Genomic DNA, 25,540 nt, shown 5'->3' on the forward strand with positions numbered 1-25,540 from the left:
GATAATTGGGAAAATTCATATTTTATTCTGTTCTGGTCAAATTTTAGTTTTGGTTTTTGGTTTTTCAGTGAAGAAAGGGATAATAAAGAGTAGGAAAGAGAAAGTTGTAAATCATTTAAGAAGAAGGCAGAGGTGCTAGAAATAGTCTTTGTGGAAAGAATATCATATGATATGTTTACAAGAAGGTAAATTTTGTTGCAAGGAAATGAGGAACAAATCAATATGAAGTAAAGGAGGTGCCAAATCATAGGAAAGAGGAGAGACAGAAACATTTTTTGGACTTGTCAGAACAACTCATTATTATACACTCTGTGCCAAGGTGTAAGAGTCTGTACATTTATTTACATTTTTTAATGTTTGCTTCCCAGACCACTATAACTAGTTTCAGCATTAACTTCTTCCTATAGACAAAAATTACTTTATTCCTAAGATTCTTATGGCACATACTCTAAAGATTATTTTATAATTGAGTATACTTTCCCAGAAGTAACTGATTTCTTCAACCTTGGTTAAAACAGTTATTTTTTCTAGCAGTGACTTTGAGATTTTCCAAATAACTTGGAAACACCATATGCATAGACAGTGTATGGCACACTTCATGTCAGAGGCATCTGCTGCCAGAATGATCAGGAGTTAGTAGAGAAATTGCGCACATGGCTGACACAGGAGCAAATGTCCAATTTGCTTTACTTGAGAAGTACACTGCAGATAAGTAGATGGTATTCTTCTCTACCAGGGGAAGGCACTTCATCACTAGGCGTCCTTGTGCTCCAGCAGGTCTGCATCCAAAGATAGCTCTAAATGCACATAAAGGACTCAGGCTCTGTAAGTCAGAGAGAATGTCAGGACGGAGAGAGATCAGTCAATATCTCAGAGTGTTTGTGCCAAGAGGGTGGAAGTAAAAACTGGGAGGAACAATCTATAGCCAGGACTAGATTTAGAAGAACATTAGTAAGGAAATAGATGCTGAGAATTCAGACTGTCCCTGTCCAAGAGGGAGCCATCTTGGCAGAAATGGTGTCATAAAAGGTAAATGAGAAAAGTCATTTCTCTACATTTGTTATTGGTGTTACTATATTTGTTATTGCCGATTGTTCCAACGGAGCTAAACTATGGGTAACGTCAAATGGTAACCAGTTAATAATACTCATGTTCCCTTGTGTGTGTAGACTGAAGTAACTTGTGCTTAAGCAAACTGCTGTGCAGGAAATAGTTATTTTCCAAGTATCCTCAGCCACATAAAAGAAATTGTAAAAAATAATGAATTCAGTGTACAGAATCCCAAATTCGATAAAGAGACATGCAGTTTTATCCCATTTGTTCAAGAAATTTTATTTTCCCTTTTTGGAGTGGTTTCTAGTTCCTCCAAGGGACCTAGGGACTTTAGAATCTGCAAGAAAATATTACATTTTAAGAGACTATTCCCTATAGACCTTAGACATATAGCTGGCTCAGATAACTTTATTATAATGTATAGTCAATGCTGTATTTGTAATGTCAGTGTGATCAGCTTTTAGCTATATTTTAAAGATGACCATTGAGTAACATTCTCCTAGAAAACTCAGCAGCTGAATGCCCCACTACTCTAAATGTTTTCCAGCAACATTTGGTCATTTCAGAAACATGACCCAGATCTGGTAACCCTCCAAATGATTTGGCTGATTGTTCTCTGATTGACTGGTTACACCTAGCACAGTCGGAATATATCGCACCGGCCCCCAAAGAAAGGAAACCCATTGTTCTAATTCCAGGATGGCATAAGGCAGCAGGACATACATTCAAGCCCAGTGCTTTCCTCCTGTTAGCAGCACTGAATCCCACTGTTAGAAGTGCTGTCCATTGTCCAGACAGATAGGAGTGGATTCTACTTTCTAGAGGACCCAAGCGTCCAAAAACTTCCCCTCTCACTTCCCAGGTAGAAACATGAGACTTCTCCTGGGAGAGGTGAGAAACTTGAAAACTGCACTCTTCTCTTTGGCTCGAGATTCTTCCCTTTCAGGAGGCTCAGAGGTGGCTTTATACTTGTGTTTTATCCATTTCTTTTGAGTCTGAATCTCTATGTGATGGGCCAACTGTTTAAGGGAAAAAAAGAATGTGTTCTAGTTCTATTTAAGAGAATTAGTCCCAACAGATGAAGTCATACCATTTGCAGCAACATGGTTGCAACTATAGATTCTCATACTAAGTGAAGTAAGTCAGAAAGAGAAAGACAAATACCATATGATATCACTTATATGTAGAATCTAAAATGTGGCGCAAATGAACCTATCTGCAGAACAGAATCAGACTGTTAGACAAGGAAAACAGACTTGTGGTTGCCAAGGCGGGGGGGGGGCAGGGATGGGATGGACTGGGAGTTTGGGGTTAGTGGATCAAACTATTACATTTAGAATGGATAAGCAATGAGACCCTACCGTATAGCACAGGGAACTATATCCACTATCTTGTGATAGAACATGATGGAAGATAATATAAGGCTCACTTTGCTATATGGCAGAAATTGGAATAACATTGTAAATCATTTAACCAAAAATTAAGAATTAAAAAAAAGATAATTTGTCTTTAGTCAAGCCAATATACAAGGAAATATTTCTGATTTCTACAGGGAAAATAGGTCTGCTGTCTAAACAGAAATTTGAGTACTCCTTCTATCTTGAGGTACCAATAAAAGTTTCTAGTTCACCTTTTATAATCCCAAAGCCCTCCTCTTTATTCTCCAAAGTATTTGTTGATTGAATGAAAGGTAAACTTTAAAAAAAAAAATCTTGTTTTTCCACCACCTTTATTGCCTGATTGAGGTCAGTGGCCTGATGAATTGACTCAATACTTCTTTCAATATGGATTCCACCCAGATTGGATGCTGTGAACTCTCCCAAGGTTACAAGATGCTTCCATGGCTTAACAACAAGGAGGAATACAATCTGTGCTTTGGTATTCAATTCTATTTTGATGGCATATTTCTTTCAAAGATTTTTCATGTGGAAATAAAGGAACTTGTAAAATAATTTTTTAGCAAAATCTTTGTTCTTGGCTATGGGAGATAAAATTGCAGGGAAAGTATGACATGGGACACCCAGGGCGGAGGGTGGAAGGGACGAATGTGAAGATAGTGAAGGATGGTACGTATCGTTGCATCTCCATCAGACCCTGTGCTCACCAAGCTGCCTTAAGTAATCACACAATCTAAGGAAAATGAGTGGACTTAGTATGTAAAGGTAACTTTAAGACAGTCCTTCAGCTCTTTTTTCAAGCGTGTTGCTGCCCTAAAGTCCATACTGGGCAGAAATTATTGTAATTTGTAACTTCCTCATCCCTTTTTTGTGTTTGTGTGTGTGTTATCAAGTCATGATGAATCTTGAATTCCATCAATTTACAAGTAGGTCACATTAATAATGACCACATTAGCAGTAACATTGGTTAAGGACTTATTGACCCACTTACTATGTTAAGTGCATTACCAAGCACTTGCCATAGGCCAGATTCTGTTAAGGACTTTTTGTTCATGATTTCAGTTGTTTCTCACAGCACCACTGAGTGAAGTAGGAACAAATATTTTCCCTATCTTAATAGTTGAGAAAACAGAATCTCCAAGGGCATAAATAACTTGCTGAAAGTTCCATAGTGAGGGGCAGACCTGAGTGGTTAGCACAGACTGGCCAATAGGAAAGACCCAACTTGTACCCACCAAGCAGTATTGCCAAAATGGTAAAGAGATATTGGAGTTTTTAAGAGCCTGTGCCCACATGCAGTTTGATGGCTGCTGGGAAACGAAATATGAAAATAGCTTGGCTTGTGCAGGGCTGAAAAATGTGTATTCTATTTCCTAGGAGGTAGGCTGGTGACAGAAAGTAGACCCTGGAGAACAGGAGCACTTGGCTTCAAATAAAATATCTGCATTAAATATTCAGCTTTCCTGCAGCTTTATGTGAATACACAGCTAAAGGCATGGGCAAGTTGGCAAGGGTTCAGGCTCAGTGTGAACAAATCTCTACATTGACCCTGTTGAAGGCCTGATACATTATCAACTGGTCAGGCTACGGGAGGGGGGCTAGGAGCACACAGTTTCTGCAGGGCCCTGACCGCTGCCTCCCTGGTTAAAGCCTGATGCCAGTCAAGACCTGGGCTCCGGGTTGGTGTGAATTGATGTTGGCTAGATTCATACAGCTAATGATCTGTAACTGCAGTCAAATGCAAGAAACATGTGAGGTCTCGAGTGTGCGAACTGCCAATGCCAGGAGCTCAGTACCTTTGCCGTTGCTTGTGGGGATAGGTGTGTATATTTCCCCTACAATATCTGGACAAGTGCCCAGGTCCAGGCCTGTGACTAAGGAAACAGAGGAAGTCAAAGGGAAATTACTGAAGTGCTGGCTCCAGCAAATGGTCTCTGCTAGCAGCTATTTGATCATCACAGACATAAAGAGGAAGGGGAATTGCCAAAATCATTTCACCACTGGAGTTCTTTGGGTGTTGAGTCTCTTTGTAATATACTGTTAATGTGATTAAAATAGAGGCATTTAGACTTAAACGGTTGTTAGAATAAATTAGAGACATCAAAAATTGGCAGAGTTGAGATTTTGAAGAACTCCATTCTGTCAGCTCTCCTTGAAATTTAATCAGTCTAATATCAAGCTATTTTTCTTCATGATGTGAAATTTGGCAGTGAGCAAAATCACCGGGGTCACAGCTTTGAAGAGGAATTCATTGCATTTTGGCAGAAGAATGATAGAGATTCTAATGCCTAGGAATGCTTCTTTCAAAGGACCAAAGAGAAAACAGCTATTAATTATTTAGATTACCGTAGGAGGGATGGAAGAGGTTTGTGTGTGTGAGTGGGCATATGTGTTTGTGTGTGTGTGTGTATGTGTGCACATAAGTACATGTACACAGAAGCTGAACTCAATTTGGTGAAACTAATATTTTTATGCAATCCACTGCCTTTAAACGCTTTGCCATTAGCCTTTCAAAAAGAAGAAGCAGGAGTTCCTGCTGTGGCTCAACAGTTAATGAACCCGACTAGTATCCATGAGGACATGGGTTCGATCTCTGGCATCACTCAGTGAGTGGGGGATCCAGCATTGCCAAGAGCTGTGGTGTAGGTCACAGATGCAGATCAGATCCCGAGTTGCTGTGGTTGTGGTGTAGGCCAGCAGCTGTAGCTCTGATTCAACCCCTAGCCTGGGAACCTCCATATGCTGTGGGTGTAGCCCTAAAAAAGACAAAAGACAAAAAAAAAAAAAGCAAAAATTCAAATAGAAAAACATCCTTATATGTGTAACAGAGAAACTATGTAAAGAAAAAGACTGTGAGAAATGCTTAGTATTTCCACACAATCGTGCACAATACCATGTTGTAACATGTTGGTTGCCCACAGAGCGTGTGGAAAGCAACTTGTTTGCATTGAGTTTGTCATGTCTTGAGGGTCTGACGCGTCTCAGGCATTTCTGGATGGCTCAGAACTAAATCTTTGAAGAACGCAAATTCAAATGTTTCTTTGAAGAGTTATACCTTGATTTTTTTCTTGGTTTGTCTCCATATCCCCAGACTCTTTAAATCTGGTGAGAAAGGGCTGGAAAATAGATGATTAACTTGGCCTGTGAATGAATAAGAGTTTCTAGATTATCCATTTCCAAAAGAACCCTTCTTCTCTTCCTCCAAACACACACACACACACACACACACACACACACACGCATGCATGCATGCACTCAGAATTATCTGCTGTTCTATGTGTGTGTATTTGCCAGATTAGAACTGGCATTTATTTTCTGGGTATTTTAAACATTTCCATGTAGGTTATCCAAACAGTAGCTTTGGGGGAAAAAAAAATACTCATAAATGACCACATTCAAATTGTCTTTTGAATGATGCCCTTGCTAACCATGAAAATAAGCTCTCTCCAATCTGCCTGGGGCAGTACTAAAAAAGAATCAGGCAGTGGCCCTAATGAAAATCCAGTTTGAGGACTAGGAGAAACTTAATATACTGTATCCTTTTTCTGAGGTCATGGCTCTATCCTCAAGAAGGCTACAGCAAATAATACTTAGAGGTGGAAAGCACCACATGTAAAAGATGCACTGGGGAGAGAGCTTTAATTTACACACTCCTGCATGTGCAAGGGAAGCAAATGGAGCCGTTAGTTCCTATGATGTGTCAGGATCAGGTTTTTACATGATCAGGCAAAAGACAGCGTGGGCTATGGGTTTGGGGACTAGGTTCTTTCCATCTTAGGCCTTGATTCTGTCTCACTTGTGACCTCAGACAAGTCACTTCCCCTATTCAGGGTTCTTATCTATAAAATTAGCATGAACATATCAACCTCCACACCGTTGTGCTTGAAAAGAATGAGGAAGATTCTTAGATGTCAGATATTTTGAAATGAACAAACTACGTTACAAATACCAGCCATGATGTTCTAGATTTACACAGAGGAAACCTTATAAATGTAAATAGAAAGGGCAGAACCTTCTCCTAGGGAGGAAGAGGCTTCTGAAAAGACGAAGGACTGGCTGCCATCGTTTAAGGCACGTGGCCTGCGACAATGCTCTATGTGCCTTTCCCATCTCTGTCTCCAAAGTGGCCTCTTGGTTTGAATACCTATGAGGTCAAGTTGAGTTGTCTTTCCAGTCTGCTGATGTGTGTTGATGTCACTGTTGCTGAGAAACATGTATTTCCCCCAGAGATGGTTTGATACGCTGTTCTTAGATTCTGAATTCCTGATCTTTTCCCCCTATTAGTGCTAATGTAATGAGAACAGAATTATTTCATGATGATCCAAAACCCCAGTTAATTCTCCAGCTAACTGTAATTGGGAGTCTCTGACCTCAAAATCCACAGTGAAGTCTCTTGCTGGTGAAGCATTCTAACTTGAGCAGAGGACTCTGCCATCGGCAGAGAAAGAATATCAAGTAAAAAAGATCTTAATTTATATTAGAACTTACCAAAATGGAAAAGAAAGTAGTTTGGGGCCTCAGATGCTAACAAGAGCAAGATTCTTCTTAATGGGAGTGAACCTTAATTTTTTTTTTCCAAAAAGTTACCAGCTTTTCAAATGACTAGCCTGCTTAGTCCCCTAACAACCTAGATAGTAGTCTTTCTATAAATAGCTTATCTTATTACATTCCTGTTTATTCTCTGTCTAAATGGTTTTGTGCTTCATCCTGGCTTGCTGTTCATGGATTCCTAGGCTCAAAGCCAGCTTTATATTTTCATCCTTTGGCATAAGCAGAGCACAGAGTAGAAATAAAAAGAATGAAGGCAGTGATTCTCTCTACACCCACCAGTGCTTTGTCCCATTGGCCCTACGGGGCCAAAATAAATGATACTTTTGTCAAGAGTATAACAATCTAGGTACAGTATAAAACCTCAGATAAACACACATATATGAATTTCCACATGTATGTATACATACATATATGCATGTACATATACATATACATGTACGTATATATTCTGTAACTACAAATATGTTTAAAAAAAAGTTAAATGAAAGGTAGGGAAGACAATGAGTGCCATCTCGTGGAGAGACCTACCACTACATTTTCCAAATTGTCTCTACAACAAACATTTTTTTAAATGCCAAACCAATATTCTTTGGAGTAAAGACTTTTTCATCCTACCTTTCCATGTTTTTCATCCAAATTTTAATGTGTCCACTACAAAAACAATTTCATGGTCCAAAGTGCCAGGATACAACTTAGGGGATAAACTGGGTTCATGGAGATAAGTGTTATGGTGAGTCAGTAGGAGATGCATTCACTGCTGACCCCAGCTAAGGCAAACGTCTCAAAAGTTAGAACAGTCACTAGCAAAGATGAAAATGAGCTTCAGGACTCATGGGCTTCATGACACTTTCTTGTAACCATTGACATGGTTGTGGCCAACGTTTCCTGACAACGTAATCCTGCAGGGAGCTGAGAAGATACAAGAAGCCGAGGAAGGGAGCTTGCCTGAATGGTACAATTCCGAGGGCAGTCTCCCAATCAAAAAAAGAGGCCTGCCTGAATGGTACGGTTCTGAGGACAAGCTCCTAATCAGGAAAAGGGGCCTGTCTGAACGGTACAATTCCGAGGGCAGGTTCCTAAACAAGGGGGTGCCTGCCTATACGGTACAGTTCCGAGGACAAGCCCCAGAAGACAATAAGGCTCTCCTGCTGACATAGGTGGAAAACTAAATTTCCTAGGAAATAATTTCCATTTCGTGTTGCTGAGTGGCGATTGTTCCATGGATAACTTAGTCTTTTCCGTTATTCACTTGCTATTCAGTTTTCCTCAGTCTTTCCTGATTATTTACTTATTACTCTTATTTCCCATTCTTATTTTCCTGTGGTGATTTGTGATTTAACAAAATTACAACACTACTATAATAAGAATTTCATCCTGAAGGACTTTCCCCTATTTAAATCCAACTTAGTTAAAACATAGTGTTTATCTATTAATTAGTTATACAGTAAACTTTAGAGTTAGGATTTTAATGAGGTTCATAGAAGTTAGACATATATTATTCTTGACCAAAAGACACCTAGCTATGAGTTATAGAAGATTTTAAGCGATATCTAGTGAAGTTGGTTTAGATTTTCTTACACTGTCTCCCTGCCATAACGCTTTAAAGATAAGCCCCAGTCTAAAAACAAGATTTGTGAATGCCAAATTCTTGCGTCTGCGAACTCTTCAAATTGTAAAGACTGGCTGGCCATGGGATGATTTGTACTGTCTCCTCCTTTCCATGATGTATTGTACCTAATTGCCTTTAAATTGTACTCACTAAGTTTAGTTAAGATAAAGGTCTTAAAACATGACGTATTGTACCTAATTGCCCCTAAATTGTACCCACTAAGTTTAGTTAAAACAAAGATCTTAAAACATGATGTACAGCTGCTATACCATGTAATAGTTAACCAATGTACTTTTAACACTGTGATGTAATCTGCAGCAAAAAGCTGTCTATATAATCAACCACTCATGCCAATAAAATTTGAGCAGACCAGCGCCCTGAAAGAAGGGACAAAGAGGCTGTCTCTGTAGTTGTACATTCGCCAACGTGCGACACGCGTCCCTCTCCGATCGGGATGTATACTGCCTGGCCGCTGGAGCTGGCCTCCGGCATAATCCCATCGCATTGTTCGCAGTCTGCCCGTGGAACAATCTCAGTCATCAGTCTCAATTGATCCTAAGCCAAACATTCTTACTTTCTCTCAATTCACTGGCAACACGATCTAGTAGCCCAGCTACATGTATAGTTCTAGGAGCAACAGGAAGCACTACTGAGTCAGTTGCCTGAGATCCACACATACATGAATGCCTATTCATACTTACTATATCTAGATATGCATAAGAAGGTGAACTGGCTTCTTCCAGTGCAAACATAACCAGGGACATAGCTTCTCAATCCAGGGGGCTGTGAGAGGCGATGGTGAAACAAGGTTTCTGCCAAACTTTGCATGAGCATGATTAACAAATAGGAGCTTGTCACTCATCAGAGGAGAAGAAAGTGTTTTTGTAGCTACTACACAAACAGAGAATGTAGAAGGGTAGCCATATCAGAGTTTTTGGCAATGAGTGAAAAAAAGGGCACTAAGAGTGAGTTGCTTACACAAACCCTTTTGTTCACTCATTCCACAAATATTATGAAGTGCTATGTGTATAGTCTGCACTATGGATAATGCAAGAGAGCACACCAGGCAGGAACGGACGAAGCTCCCTGCCTTCAAGGGGCTTCCATTCTAGTCAGAATTATGGACAAAGTGAAGCATTCTGTTTGTTGGAGGCTGATAACAACTAAGGAGAAAAATAAAGCAAAGAAGGGGAGAGGGTTGCAAGATTATGTACGGTAGCCAAGGAAGGCCTCACGAGAACATGACATTTGTGTTGACCCTTGGGGAGAAAAGAGAGCAAGGTTTGCAAATATGTGGGGCAAACACTGTGGCAGGCCTTTGCCTTGCAAACCAGAAAATTGACTTCCAAGTACCAGCTGCTAGGTTGGTTAGGTTCTTTTTTACGTTATACCTTCTCTCCCCAAGACTGACAGATAGGTTTAACAGTGAATAATCCGGCATACCAGGAAATTGCCAAATGTGCCAAAGCTGGTAATTGGTGAATTTAGGTGGGAACCCAGCCTAGCCCTGGGCTGGATATTTTTACCCACTAAACTGAGTAGCTGATCAAAGGGGTCTCCTTTGGAGTTTAGGGAGAAGGAGCTGTAGCTAGCTCAAAAGGAAAGGAAGGTTTTAGGGGCAGAGCCTGGAAATACCTAAGGATTTCTTTTTTTAATTTTGTAAAAAACAATTGGTACTTTCCCTACTGACCATGTTCTTGTGGTAAGTCCAAGGAATAAAATATTAATGTGTGACCTCAGCCGCTATTTCACATTTTCATATTTAAATCTGACCTTATAAGTAAAATCACATGTCCCAACAGCATATGGACCCATAACTTCAATGACCAATCTGGTGACACTTCACCTGGGTTCCTGCAGAGTTCTTGAAGGAGAATAAGGAAAATAAAGTACCCGTGTGCCTACCATACCAGAGGAATTGACCCTTGTCCTGCCAGATCAGATGGTTTGGGTTTTAGCTTGATATTCAGTGTATAGAAGAAACAGATCCCAGCCCAATACCACGTGCTCCAAGCAGAGATACTAGAGAGTAGCACGTGGGCTCCCACTCTATTCACCCACCGGCAAAAGACGCAGCCCTGCATGCAGCTCACACCACCAGGCATCAGGCATCAGGGACAGGCAGCACAGCCACCACCCAACACTGAGGGCAGCCTGTCCTGTCTTGGGACGATCCTGGCACCTGGGACTGGAACCATCCAAGTAGGGTAGTGGCTGAAGTAGACTGCTCGCCTGGTAGTGATGCTGCCCCCTAAAGACTGTAGGTAAACACAGCTCTTGTTTTCCTGCCCCAGGCGGTGCCCCAGATCACGTGAGTAGGAAAACAAATTAGAGCTGCTCAAACACAGGAGGTCTTGTTTTCATATTATGATCCCCATTCCTCTTTAGAAAGCACCTTAAAATCACTGGTTTTACTATCATAATATTCTCATTCCTTGAGATTGTCACCCGGCTGGTCATCAAGGGGATTGGGGAACTCAACTGCGGACCAGCTTACAACCCAAATCGATACCGGATGAGAGTCAGTTCTAGTCTGAAGTCTTCCTGAGATTTGCTAACCCTTTTGCTCCCCCATTTCAATATTTAACTATAGTAATAGAACAGTTTTGGAAACTTTTATACCTTTCTTGCTGTCCTTTAAAGGTTACTTTCCTCCTGTTTTCAAAAGAATTGTTAACCATTTCTGAGGTTAATTCACTGACAGCTTGAAAACCATTCGGTTGTCGTAAAGAATCTGGTTTCATCTCACAGTAAGATCTAGAAATCACAAATACTCCCCATTTAAAAGGTGATGGATGTTGGACATGTCCCGTTCTCTCCTGGCCTCTTTCTTCACCTTTTGTTTTGTGTTGTTTTGTTTTCTTATCTCATTGACTGCCTTCTCTCATAGGAAGAATCCCTCTTTATTTAAAGAATCAGTACTCATTTAAAAGTTTATCCACAATTTTAGCACCGGAAATTCTTCCATAAGCACAGCCGTAACCAAATGGCTTGTATGGAGAAAGGAGCAATTGTGATGGGGGAGTTGTGGCCACACAGAAAAATGACTGGATAACATGTGAGGGACTGGGAGGAAGCTGCCTCCAGGTGGGACCTCTTCAAATGCCAAAGCGCCAAACAGAAGTGGCTTCTTTTCCGTCTTCTTCTGGATGCTTCACACCCCCCCCCCCCCAGCCATGCCCACCCATGCTCCATCCTTCTTTCCTTGGGGTCTTTTTTTTTTTTGTCTTTCTTTCTCAAAATTTTCAAGTAAATAGTACTAACCACAGCTACCTTTACTTGACCGTGTGTCACAGTTAAACACTCCCTGTTGCCAATCCTTTTAAGAATCCTGCTTTTAGCATATAAAACCAAAAAAAAAAAAAATGCAGAGAGAGTAAGAGATATATCCACTGTTACACAACTACTAAATGGCAGAGCTGGAAATTAAACCCAACTTGGGCAGCCTCGGAGCTGGTCTTTCTTCCATACAATGTAACCACTTTGTGCCTGGGTGATGACCTGTTATAGAACTATTTGCATTTTGATCGTGATCATAATCAGAAAGTGAAGGAATAAATTCCAAAGTTGAACGTCCAAGCACTTCCAAAGGATGGGAGAGGATGGGAGTAAAACGGCAGTGGATTTGAGGGGTTTCTTATCAGTGTTTGTCCCTAATGCTGCATATTGCCATGTGCATGTCAGTTCAACCAGCCTTGATGCAGCCAAGCTCAGAAATGATGACATGACTGTTAGGAACCACATTTCCCTTCTCTCTCTTTTAATAACCCCCATCCGTCTTTTCAGGAAAGTCAAGTCATGAAACAACGTCTCCAGGATCTAGCTCTTTTTTTCTTATTAAAAATTATTCTCATCTCATGGTAGCAGAATCCTTGGATCTGGTGTTGCTGTGGCTGTGTTGTAGGCTGGCAGCTGTAGCTCCGATTCAACCCCTAGCCTGGGAACCTCCACATGCCACTGGAGCTGCCCTAAAACAAAACAAAAACAAAAACATTGCTTTCAGTTAACTGGCAGATTTTCGAAACTCCTTCAAAATTGAAATTGAGCATTTAAAAATTAAATGAAAAAGAAACTGTAAAAAATTATCAACATCTCCATTGGTTTGATTTCCAACCCTGGCTATAATTTTGTTACATAGTAACAGTATTCCCTTGTTATTTTATCACTGACGTAGCATCAGAATTGTACATTTATGTATATTTGGGGACAGTAGTTATTAGCTAAGCGGAGTCAAAGGATGAGACAGCTCATCCATCTATGAAGAGAGCTTAAGGTCACTGGGTACAAAGATATCAATTGGAATGTAATAAGAAGGAATCGTATTTACCAGAATTCCTCTAGGGAAGGAGTTGTAAGAATTACTTTGATAAGACTCTGGGGATGAGACTAAAGACTTCCAAGACTCATGCTCAGGTTACAATAAAAAAAATCTCTAATCTGATTCTGAGGATAGTGGATCAGGGAAGGGCAAGGAGGATGTTTACAGGGTGTTAGACTGGTCTGGGAGAAGAACTGAATTGCTCAGAACGGTTCAGCCCAGTGGGGAGCACCCCTCGCTCTCGGCCTCACCCCACAGAACATATAACCTCTGTCCTTGATACATATTGAACACACATTTTAAAATGATCAGTCTGAAGGGGCAACAAATATTGTCAACCCTGGGTCTCAGGATTTAATCTGCAAAAATTATCACTAGATTATGAGAAAGGAAAGGAACACTTTACTGACACTTTCCTAAAGCTCTAACTCTCAGGATGATGTCACCTAATTTTGCTTTGAGAGTTGTGAACGTTACATGTTCAGAGACTTAGGAGCGGAAAATGCACAACTGAAAGGAAGTGAAATGCCAAAGAAAATGGCCTGAGCTCTTGCTCAGGAACACCAGTGGGTGCCCCCAGGGCAAAGAGAGGTGTCCAGGAGGACTTTACCAACTCATTGCGGCCAGAGGAGCCACAAGGACTGTTTACACCATGTTCCATGAGCCCCAGTGGACACAATTGCTATGGATACAAGAATATCAAATTCTGCACACTAGCTCTGGGTTAAGCAAAGAGCAGATATAGTCATGAGAGGGGTTATAATTGCTTAATGAGGTTTAGGGGGTTATCTTCTGGAAATGTGAAAGATGTGGCCTTGATCAGCCTCCACGTATCTCTCATCAGGCTGTGAAAATTAGTCTCCTCTTGTTAAAATAGGAAAAGTTGGCATTTACTGGTTAATGAAGGCTAGGAAATCTGAACAGATAAGAGAGGAGTCTTTACAGGCTGCCTTTAGACCATCTCACATCCTCTTATCTCTTCTCAGAAAGTCTGCTTTTGGCAAGACATTGTTTTAAGGAGAGAGAGGACAGAAACAGAAGCACACCTAAGGAGAAACGCTATCTTTTCAAAAGAATGCAGGTGATATGAAGAGGTGCTGCTTTGCAGTTTTATGGGGAGCTACAACAACATACTATATTTTCCCCCCCTGATCCCCTGGTAGCTAAATTTTAAAATATTTACACTATTGGAGACATATTGCACGATTCCTACCTTCCTTTGCTGCTTGCACTGCTCGGTGATCTATATTGTTTTATACCCCAGGGGCTTGCAGTCCTCATATGAGGAAATGTTCTGAGCTGTGGGAAACCCCGGAGGAAATGAGAGATTAATCTTTCTTTCATGGAGGCATTCAGCTAACATGCCTTTGGGCTCAGGGTCATTTAAGGCCAGACAGTAACAAAATTTCTTGCCTCATTTTAACTGCCCCCACTCCACCCCAACCTTTATGTCTCTCCAAGGACAAATCTAGCCCAACCTCTCCAATTCCCTCAAAGTCCTGTTGGTACAGGTCATGATTTACTCCTTCCATGGAAGCTTCCCCCATTGCTCCATGACAATATCCCCTTCCATTCACTGGGGGCTGAATATGGAACACACCTCCTGCTCCTGGTACCTTGGTGACTGTCCAGAATGTAAGCCCCTCTTCCTCTGTCCTCTCCCATCTTTTTATTCCCAAACACTTCTGTGCTTTTCTGCCAATTACCCATCTTCCTTCTTCTCTTCTCCCTCCCTTACTTCTGCATCCTTCTTATCCTACACCCAAAACTCCCCTTGCCCTTAACTCCTTCTTCACTCAGCATTCCTCCCACATCCTTGCCTTGGCTGGTGCTTGACTCCCCCTAGGGACATTGTTCCCCCAAGTGGACGTGGCCCAATAACTTGGGCAGCGTCCTCCTCATTCTCAAGGCTGCTTTTAGGCATGAGTCCTTCTCTATCAGGCAAAAAATCCTGGCTCTTCAGAGACCTGGGACATCCAGCTAAATCCCTGTCCCTCCTCATCTCATGCCTTTACCAGATTCCTAGCCCCCCACCCCCTCATTCTTGGGAAGCACCTGGATCACAGTCTTATTCTCCATCTCCATCTCTCCCGGAAAGTGGGTTACTTTCCTGTTCATGGGAATCACTCATGCAACACTCTGGCCTCTTGAATTTTTGATCTCCTCAGATCAACTTTGCCCTCTCCAGCTCCTCATTCTCAGGATCCCACACTCATCAAGACCCTTCTCTGCTCATAGTGCCCTATGCTTTCAGCCTTCTCAACCCATAGGGTTCTGTTTGATAACCCCATCCCTCTTGAGTCCCTCTGCTACTCTGTCCGTCAGCTCCTCCCACTTTTACTGCTCTCTCCTCCAACTTAGACCCCATTGTAAATCACTTTAGTCACTTTCCTTTAATGTCCTTGCCTGCCTGTTCTCCCATTTGACCTGTCCAGCTGAATCCCAACCTTTGATCAATCTACCTACAGGTCTTCTCCGTTCCTACCTTTCACTGCTGATGATTCTGGCGAATGTTACACAGGCAAATGTATTTGTGTTGCTCAAATGTTATGGTCTTCAACCCACACTTGCCTTTTCAGTATTTGCTTTAAATATTGATTCCCTTTTCTCTGATTCCATCATAAGTCACCCCTGCTTCTAAGGAGACATTTTTTAGGTCTAATATGAATTCCTATCAGGTTGCTGTCTAGTCTCAAGAGCCTGGAATCACTGTAGATCTTTTGCATGATGTTTATATTCTGCTGTGATCCATTATGTTTTATACAGTAGAGGGAGGTTTTACACCATAGATTTGCCATTTTATACAATAAAGGGTGATAATGTATTTCTCATTTTCGAATTCACAGTGAGTACTTCTATGTGGTTCTCATTCCCTATCTATCCCACCATGAGTCAGGAGTAGGCTGTGTTGGAACTTACTAATTAGTGTTAACATTCATATTCTTACACATCAGAGAATAACCCTAAAATCCCATCTTGGTTGTTTCAATAGGCTTTGACTTCCTACATAATTCTCTGTTCTTTTTCCTTTTGTGATTCCCTCGAAGTTTCTGCTCCATCCTCATGAATCCCTAGGACACAATCAGCCCCAGCTCCATCCTAAGGAAAGAAAGAGTCCATTTCTTCCTGCTCAAATTGTATCTTTTTAGAGTAGTTTTAGGTTTAAAATTGAGGAAAGGTACAGAGATTTTTCCAAATGCCCCCACCCCTATGCATGCATAGCTTCTTCCATTATCAACTGCATTCACCAGAATAATACATCTTTTAAATTGAAACAGAGTTGGTTTACAAAGCTGTGTTAGTTTTGGGTGTACAGCAGAGTGATTCGGTGTTATGCATACATATGTACTTTTTAAGATTCTTTTCCATTGTAAGTTATTACAAGATACTGAATCTAGTTCCCTGTTCTTTTACATTTTTTAAACAAGGTTGAGACTACACTGACACATCATAATTACCCAAAGTCCATAGTTTATCTTAGAGTTCACTTTCAGTGTTGTACAGTCTATGAATTTGGACAAATGTATAATGGCCATGTATCCATCATTATAATATCATAGAATATTGTCACTGCCCTAAAAATCCTCTGTGCTCTGCCCACCATCTCTCTTTCTCTACCTCAAGCATCAGTTTTAATTCTTGTATGAAATTTCACTCATGTGATATGTGAATTTAAGCTACTTCCTTCTCTTTTTGATGCTCTAACTCCTTCATTGTGAACTGGAATAGTTGCCACTGCAGCCCAAAGTGTTGGGTAAAATACTCTGATGCTAGGGTAAAAGTTAACGTGAAAGCAATTTTTAAATTTTATTTTTAGAGCCAAAATTGTGCCTCTCGTTCATTTTATAGGAATAAATCTTAAGATCTACTTTCTGTCTAATTTAAAGTATTATATTCCCTATATTTGAAGTATAAGCATAAAATCTAAAGTGAGTGTGTATTGCTGTTTAAGAAAAAGGCTGTGCTTCAACTCCTTGACTAGAGACTTAAAGTCTTTCTCCTTTGTATTACTTGAACAAAAATACATCCTCTTCTCCTTTTAAATATCTAGAATTAAATATACATCACTGAATTATAACAGCCAATATGTATATCTTCTCCTTTATTAACTAATTTAATAATAAAGAGTGATACTTTTTCTCAAACTTCAATTTACTTGCAATAATTAAAAGATGATAATAATGATTTCTGGGCTGATCGGCATCTCTCACTACACCTCCCAGAATTACCTCCATTTCGAATATGGGTAAACTGAGAGAAAACGAGAAACCAAAAAGGTCATACAATAAGGAGTTTGGCTGAGACTTAAAAACAACAGGGTCGGGATCGGGAGCTTGGGCTTATCAGACACAACCTAGAATAGATTTACAAGGAGATCCTGCTGAATAGCATTGAGAACTATGTCTAGATACTCATGTTGCAACAGAAGAAAGGGTGCGGGAAAAAACTGTAATTGCAATGTATACATCTAAGGATAACCTGACCCCCTTGCTGTACAGTGGGAAAAAAAAAAAAAAAAAAAAACAGGGTCATCAGTACCTAAACACCACACACTACCCTTACAAGAAGTCAGGTTTCAAAAAGCCCAAATGCAATTTCCAGCATGCTTCAAACACCTGTGTTCTCTCCCCTGTGCCTGTCACATCCTACCCATCCACCAAGTCCCACTGAGTTGTTTGGCTCTACCAGGTCACATAGATACTTCCCAGCTGAAGAGTGACTTTGGGGGGGTTGGGGTGGGTCAGTTTTAGAAAAGAAGGGCTGAGGTTGTGGCTGATCTGCCACAGACACGTGGGCTGAGATGTCTTCGCGGCATGCGTGCTGCACCCAGCAGGGAAGTTCTGAAGGGACCCATCTCGTGAAAGGTGGAAGAAACTGACCAACATGCCAGTAAACGTGAAGGCTGATAAACATGGAAGGCTGCATCATCCACCCAGTAAAGAGGAAGCAACGAGGATGCTCAAGCCCAAGATCCCGGACTGGAAGCATATTTTTGCTTCACAAGAAAGTTTGTGAAAAGAAACACACCATACTATTTAATTCCATTTGTTTCATAACACAGAAAAAAACATTCAAATAAGCATGTATTAATTGAATCAAATGATTTAGAGCTATGAAGCAATCAGATGGCCGCATTTCTCATTTAAGCCAAACAATCTTTATTTTAATGCAGTGGTTTTTAAACAACACTGAGGATCTTAAGTGAGAATTCAGAGTCCCATGAATTCAGAAGAGCACTAAAACTCTTGAATGCCAAATCCCTCCCCTGGCTCCCAGAGCTGCTTTTCTGAAACACAGGCCAGCCTGAGGAACTTTCCTCCTCAGAAACCTACAACTAGCTTCCCACTGCTTTGGGAGTCAATTTCCAGCCCAGTGTTCCAAATTCTCCATAATGGAGCAACATTTTGCCTCACCTGGTTCATCACCCAGAGCATCTCTGAATTAATCATTAGCCTCCCTCCAAAGCTTTGCTCAGGCTTTTCCTGCAGCTTGTTCTGTCGTCCCCTTTTGCTCTGCACTTAAGATCCTTTTGTCCTCGCTCAACTCCACGCTCTCTGTGAGTCCTCTGTGAATGCTCCAACCCGAGGTGGCCTGTCCCTGCGTGGTACTCCAAGCTCTGTCACTCTCACACAGCTGCCATCGGACTGTTTGAACTCTTGTCTAATCTCCCCTGCATGACCGTCAGCTCGTTTCATACTTTCTTGACTCTCCTGTGGCAGTGGTTCTCAAACTTGAGCCAGCATCAGAATTACCTGGGGAGCTTGTTAAAACACAGATGGCTAGGCCCCACTCCAGATTCAGTGGTTCTACGGTGGGACTCAAGAATCCACATTTTTCCTAAATTCTCAGGAGACACCGAGGCACGTGGTCAGGGACCCCGGCCATAGGGTCTAGCATAACATCTTACACGGAATCGGCTTAACACACTTACTGGATAATCGGGTAGGTGATAATAGCCATACTTATTAATGGGAACTTTAGCAGATGTCTGATTAAGACTTTCATAGTATTGTGTCTAAGAATATATATTATTGTGGTTTTCACTTACCATATGTAGGAGAGTGGAATTTATATAACCTATAAAAGTGGACAAATTTATGTGTAAATGTCATCCAAATAGTTCTGATGTATATTGGGACCTTTGAAAGTGGGTGATAAAGCACATGGTGAATGAAGATCTATCTATAGGGAACTGACAGGAAAGGAAACTGCAAAATTTCCTCCAAGACTCATGGCCATCTAAGTAGTTTCCACTTCACCCACAAGAAAATGGGAGCTCAGAAAGCTTAGTAGCAAGGGTGGGGCAGGATCCATCTGGTCTTTAGCCTCTCTGCTCATCTGCTATATGTCAGGTTCCTCCCCAGAAGTAGTAGCACCTTCTGTGGAACTAAATAGACATCAAGAAAATATTAAGTTCAAGCCCAGGACTACCACCACTCCCCCCCCAAAAAAATCCCAGTTTATTTTGAATGAGTTGTAATAAGTAGGTGGCCAGTATAGGACAGCAAGCATGTGCTGTATGCCCCTCAATATTCCATGGACACCATTCATTTCATGCCTCCCAAGCCAGGACATCAGATTTCCTGGCCAAGACCTCATGGGTATTAACCTTTTCATTTTTTCTTTGCTCTCTGTCTCTTTAAACATATGCATGGCTCTTTTTATCTCTTTGGGGAAATCAGAGAGATTAGAACTGCTGCCACCCAGAGGTCAGACTAAGTCAATGGAAACGATGATTTACGAGAGAAGAGTCTGTATGTGGATACTGGGAGCAGAGTTTCATGAGAGAGTTATGAATTTCTAAACATTATCTATCTGCTCTCAGAGACAAAAAACAAGACAGATCTGTTTCCTCTATGACAATCAAAAGTGATATTTTTGGGTCCAGACAGCTTCCTCCTGTAGAGATAGTGCAGGTGTAGGTGGTGGAGGGTAGAGAGCATCCTGGAGGGAGAGCAACATCATCTAGGAGCATGTTAGAAACGCAGGTTCTGGGGCTCCACACCAACATACTGAACCAGAACTTCTGGGAGTGGTGCCCAGAAATCTGTCTTTCAAAAAGCCCCTCATGTGATTCTGATGCAGGCTGCAGTTTAAGAATAACTGCTAGTGTGTAGTTATCAATAAACTAGGCAATCCTCCAGATCATCATCCTCTTTAATAACTATCACTAAATCATAAGCAAGCTGTGCTCTGGTGCAATTCTGCAGATATTCCGCAGTGGGTTTGGACAATGAAGTGTCTCCATTTGGGGGAGATTTTAGAAGAACGCAAGAACTTGCATATTTTTCCTTGTGTGTTATTTTTAAATTGTGTTTTGTATTGACTGTACATTTGAGGACAAGCATTTATAGTATGGAAAAAAGGCTTTGCTATAGAAGTTTAGACTTGAATGTTCACTTGAAATGTCATCAGATCTAATTCTTACCTCAGAGTTGAAAAAAGAGGCTTGGCAGATTTATATAAGACCCTGGGCTCTCAAAGCACTGTGAACCCTATTGCTCACGCTGTCTTTCACCCCACTTTCACTGGGTTTGTGCATAAGAAAAGGTGAATAAGGTTTGTGCATAGGAAAATAGTAATAATAATAAGTAAACAGTGTCTTTCATTTACTTTGCTCATCATTTCCCAGACCTCTATAAACCAATGCCTAGGTACAATATTTCCATACAGTAATTCAGAATGTCTCTCTTTGGGTCTTATTAAGTTTAATTTTTTTTTTTTGTATTTTTAGGGCCACACCTGTGGCATGTGGAAGTTCCCAGGCTAGGGGTTGACTCGGAGCTGTAGCCGCCAGCCTCATCCTCAACCTATACCACACCGGCCACACCAGATCCTTAACTCACTGAGTGGGGCCAGGGAACAAACCCACATCCTCATGGGTACCAGTTGGGTTTGTTACCAATTTGCCACAACGGGAACTCCAAGTTTTATAATTTTTAATCCAATTTTATAAATGTTTTGAAGTTATGAACTATTCTTTGAGGCTGAAAACGTTTAAAAGTTCTATTCTTGAAATTAGTTTCATGTGGTACACATACCACATCATTCTGCATCTAATTGCAGAATACCGCCAGTAATGCTTAGGGGGGTCCACAGAGCCCACGTTGAGAGTTTCTGCTTGAAGAAGCTCACTTAACACTGGGGCTGAAGAAACATCCTCCCCAAATCATCCTTTTAGCTAAAGACTTTATTGTTTTGCTCCACCCATATAATAGTTGCTCCATCCCATATAAATAGTTGCCACCTACTTTCTCCCACCTTCACCCCCTATGCCCCGAACACTGCCCTGCATTGGTAAATGGTCAGCAGCAGGGTCTCAGGGTCTCCCCCAGTTTGTCCTCTGTAGACATTCTCTTTCCTCCTCTGCAAGGATTACAGCACCCCCACACACACACTGGACTGGCATCGTCAATGTTATTACAGGGTGGGGCTAAGTTCGGGAGGCAATTTTAATATCCCACGGTACCAGAGAGAAGCAGAACATGTAACTCACCCCTGCATGCTGGACATATAGATGCAGTTGGAATTTTATGCGCATTTGGGAAGTGTGCTTATTTTAGGATTTTTTCAGAGATGAGTCACTGGAGCTTCTGTTTCTTGCTCATTCTCTCTCCTTTGTGGCTCTGTCTCTCAGAATGATAAAATTACCAACCAGCAGCCACAGTTTGCAGATTACTTTAAAATTTGTTCTAGGAAAGAAGCTGGTCCAGTGGAAGTGCCAAGGAACATGCCACAACAGATTTACAGTTCGCACAATAAATAAAGAGCTGAAGAAGCCCGAAGGGAGGGTTTGAGGTGCGCACAGAGGATGCCTTGGAGTGGTGAGGACGGAGGTGGCCGCAGAGTTACTAGATACCGACAGTTACAGCAGTCTCCGTTAGGTATACAGACATTTGGGAACAAGCATCATGATGTAAGGAGGACCCAGGGGAAAATGTGAAGATGTGACTTAAAAGGTAGTTGCTCTAGAATTCGCTACTGTAGATTGATTGATCAGATAGACTACAAAGCAATATATAAGAGAGTCGGGGTGGATGCAGGCATTTAAATGGGTGTGGGTTAGGCAATTACATGGAAGGGGGAGGAAATGGTGAGACTCAGCTGGGAGAAACCCACCAGCAGTGTCACACCAGCAGAGGAGTAAATGGCAGTGGCAGGAGGTCCAAAGAGTGGTTAGAACTCCATAAACCAGTTCTATTTATTCTTTCCTTAATATGCTTCCCAATTTTCTGAAAAATTTTTCAAGAAAAAAAGGTCGTTACTGGCTAGGTTTAAAAAGAAAAGTCTGGTCCTATTTGAAATCCTTTTGTGAAAAGCTTAGGATGACTTGGTAGATAGTGAGTGACTGTGTAAAATGGAGTTCTCAATAAACATTTAATAGGTTGATATATGAAAATTATTTTCAAATCTTATTTAAATCTGATCGACCTTTTTTCTAAAGGGCCTTTTAAATTGAACTATCGTCTAGTAAAATGTCATGGGTTTTGTAGCCAATAAGCTTTCATACATTTGGGATAACAATGTATAGCTACTACATTCATTATTCATGACCATGGTACTTGCACCATTTTAATCTTCATTATCCTCCATAGACATGAGCTAATTTATCTGCAGCAGGGCTCTGAGTAGTGCAGTGTTATTTCTATTATGGGGCAGGCAGAGGAATTAATGCAAGGTGAAAGGCCTTGATTCTCCAAGGTCCCATTTCTGCACACTGACTCAGCAGAATTATTGAAGACAGACTTGACTGTGAGCAAACAGAAAGGTAAAATGTTTGCCAATTTGATTGGAAAGTGTTGCTGGTGTTTACTTACCCTAGAAGGCTTAAATGAAGCGGGGATCTGGAGACATTTAAAATCCCCATATGCATTTCTACTTTAATGCTCCAGCTATAATGGCAGATTCTTTGCTACCTGTGGACAGCACCAAAGAGTTCCCTATGTCCTTCCCTTAGGGAGAGAGAGGCAGCTTTGCTTTGCTGTCCTTAGAGCTCCCTCTTCTCTTCCTACCTCATTGGCATGGGGCTTCCTCAAAGTAAGCATCTTCACCAGCAGGCAAGTTTGCAATGCTCGCTCTCTCTCTCTCAAACAACCTTTAGTTAGTGCCCCTCCCCTCCCCCCACCCCACAGGTTGCTTGTCAAGTGCATAAATGGCTATGAGCACAGCTGGCTAACTTTCTGATTTCCTAAGACCAGTAAAACTCCACCACCCTATCTTGATGATCTGTTTTTTTAGGGCTGCACCAGCAGCATATGGAAGTTCCCTAGCTAGGAGTCGAATTGGAGCTGCAGCTGCTGGCCTACGCCACAGCAACAGCGACTCTGAGCTGCATCTTCAACCTATACCACAGCTCACAGCAATGCAGATCCTTAACCCACTGAGCGAGGCCAGAGATCGAACCTGCATTCTCATGGATACCAGTTGGGTTTGTTATCGCTGAGCCACAATGGGAACTCCTGGATGATCATTTTGGGGCATCATTATTTGGTTTGCCTAAGAGTGGTACTGATGAAATTAATCAGAATTTAATTTTGGAGAACCTGGTAGAGGCAAAGGTAGCATGTAAAGATTGTATAACTCTTGATCCTCCATGGTACTGAATCTTTCTTTTGGCCTTTTCCTGTATTGGCTAACCCTGCTTCAAAATATGGGGTCTTGAGTAGTGGTTGTCTGCAGCTTTTTACCACTTACTAAATGAGATAAATTTGGAAACTTGAGCCAATTGCTTTAAGTTTCAGTTTCCTCATCTATAAAATGGGAGTAATCCAAACTTAAATAATGACTAGCTCACACCAAACATTAAAAAATCGTTAACTACTATTATTTCAGAGCAATTTTGATAATTAAGTATAGAAACAAAATTGGATCTTTTTATCAGGCTAGTGGGTTCCTTTGAAGTTGGGGTTTTGTTTTTTGTGGTTTTTTGTTTTTTGGTGGTTTTTTTTGGTTTTTTGTTTATTTGTTTTTTCAGGGCTGCACCTGTCTTTTCAGGGCATATAAAAGTTCCCAGGCTAAGGGTCAAATTGGAGTTGCAGCTGCTGGCCTACACCACAGCCACAGCAACAGCAGAATCTGAGGGGCATCTGTGACCTACACCACAGCCCATGGCAACACCAGATCCTTAACCCACTGATCGAAGCCAGGGAGAGAACCCGCATCCTCATGGATACTCGTTGGATTTGTTACCACTGAGCCACAATGGGAGCTCCCTGAGGTTTATTTGAAAAGCATTTTTAATTTATTTCTAATCCTAGAAAGAAAACAGAGCCTTCGTTAAGAACAAAAACCAGCTTGCCTATGGTTGCCTAGAACCATTTCAATTTTGTTAAGAGCGGCACATGAGCATCTCCCTGTTTATGTTACGTTTGCCGATTCTTACTTCCTTTCCTGAAATTTCCCTTAAAAGAAAAAAAAAAGAAAAAAGAAAAAACCTACTGATACTTTCTTACATCTTCTCCTCAATCTTTCAAAGACATCCCTCAGGACAACCTTAGACTTTGTTACCGTGTTCTTATACTGTTTCTTTTTAGTCCACATAATTTCTGAAAGATGGACATGGATGAAAAAAGGAAGCAAGTCTGTTCACAAGAGATGATAACAATGATTAGAACAGGAGGAGCACTGAGGAAGGAATCGTTCGTCTTGATCCTGGCAGAGGAGAGAAGTTCTTCAAAAGACAAGAGGCTTCCATTTAGTTTAATTCTCCTTGGCTTTTCTTCTTTGTCCTCTTCAGAAGAGTTCTTGTCTGAGTTATTTCTCTTGAGATGGTGTCAGCAGAGGGGCACAGTGGTGGCGAAACTTTTATTAACTCCGGCACAGGCCTGACCACAGAGGGGAAAACTCTTTCAAAGCTAGGAAGCAGTCAATGTTTGGGAAAAAAAAAAAAGAGAGAGAGAGATATGAGAACTGGGAGGGGAGGAGGCCTGGGTGCTGGATACCGACAGGTTGCAGAGAAGCAAAATGAAGTTATCTCAAAGTGGCACCTCTCAGAGCTGTGCAGACAGAACCAGGGACCCTGTCCCTTTCCACCGGTTGTGTTTGCCCCCGCGTGACAAGCTGATGGAGTAAACTATTTGGAAAATCTCTTGTGGTTTCTTCCACTCCCAAATAGAATATAGAAATTGATGTTGTTCTCAAGTTCAAAGCAGTGAGAGGTTGTAAGCAAAGTGAACTGGATGCCTGATAGATGGTGACCAAAGTTGGACAGTATAAAGAAAAGGCTGGAGTAAGTGACTGCTTTGGAAAGTTGGTTCTTTGGGGACCAGATCCTATTTGGGGGAACATTTTGGCAATATCATTTGAATAAAATGTACAAATGTTTAAGACCCATAAAGATCTCCATAGATATGTGTTCAAATTTCAAAGCATGCATAGAAGTTGCCTGAAGGTCTTCCTCTGTTATAGTCTTTGTGATTAAACAAACAAACACACAAACAAAACCTGCTCGAAAAATGACTAAGCCCGTAAATCATTCTGAAAAATGTTTATAAAATTAAGATAACTATTGCAAATTCTCCTATCATCTTGAATGTCTTTCTTTTTTCATATGTTAACCAGAACACGGTAGAGGTTTTGGTCTGACATTTGGTGTTTTCCCCTGTCCTGATT

The 25,540-nt window shown here is 41.2% G+C and overlaps 1 long non-coding RNA gene across 11 annotated transcripts in view; it reads left to right on the forward strand.

Moving 5' to 3' along the window:
* Positions 1 to 25,540, forward strand: part of LOC102160169 (uncharacterized) — a 426,691-nt gene that overhangs the window by 277,405 nt on the left and 123,746 nt on the right. For 2 of the 11 annotated variants that reach the window (XR_014845126.1, XR_014845138.1), the window contains one exon: positions 21,626 to 22,328. The exons of the other annotated variants lie outside the window; for them this stretch is intronic. This is a non-coding gene — a long non-coding RNA (uncharacterized LOC102160169). Of the gene's footprint in view, positions 1 to 21,625; positions 22,329 to 25,540 lie in introns of those variants that run through there. 11 annotated transcript variants of the gene reach the window in all.

This window comes from Sus scrofa, chromosome 1 (genome assembly GCF_054392235.1).
Source record: "Sus scrofa isolate SSC_HxYL_T2T_F1_AM1 chromosome 1, Sscrofa_HxYL_maternal_Yorkshire_Landrace_v2.0, whole genome shotgun sequence".
NCBI lineage: Eukaryota > Metazoa > Chordata > Mammalia > Artiodactyla > Suidae > Sus > Sus scrofa.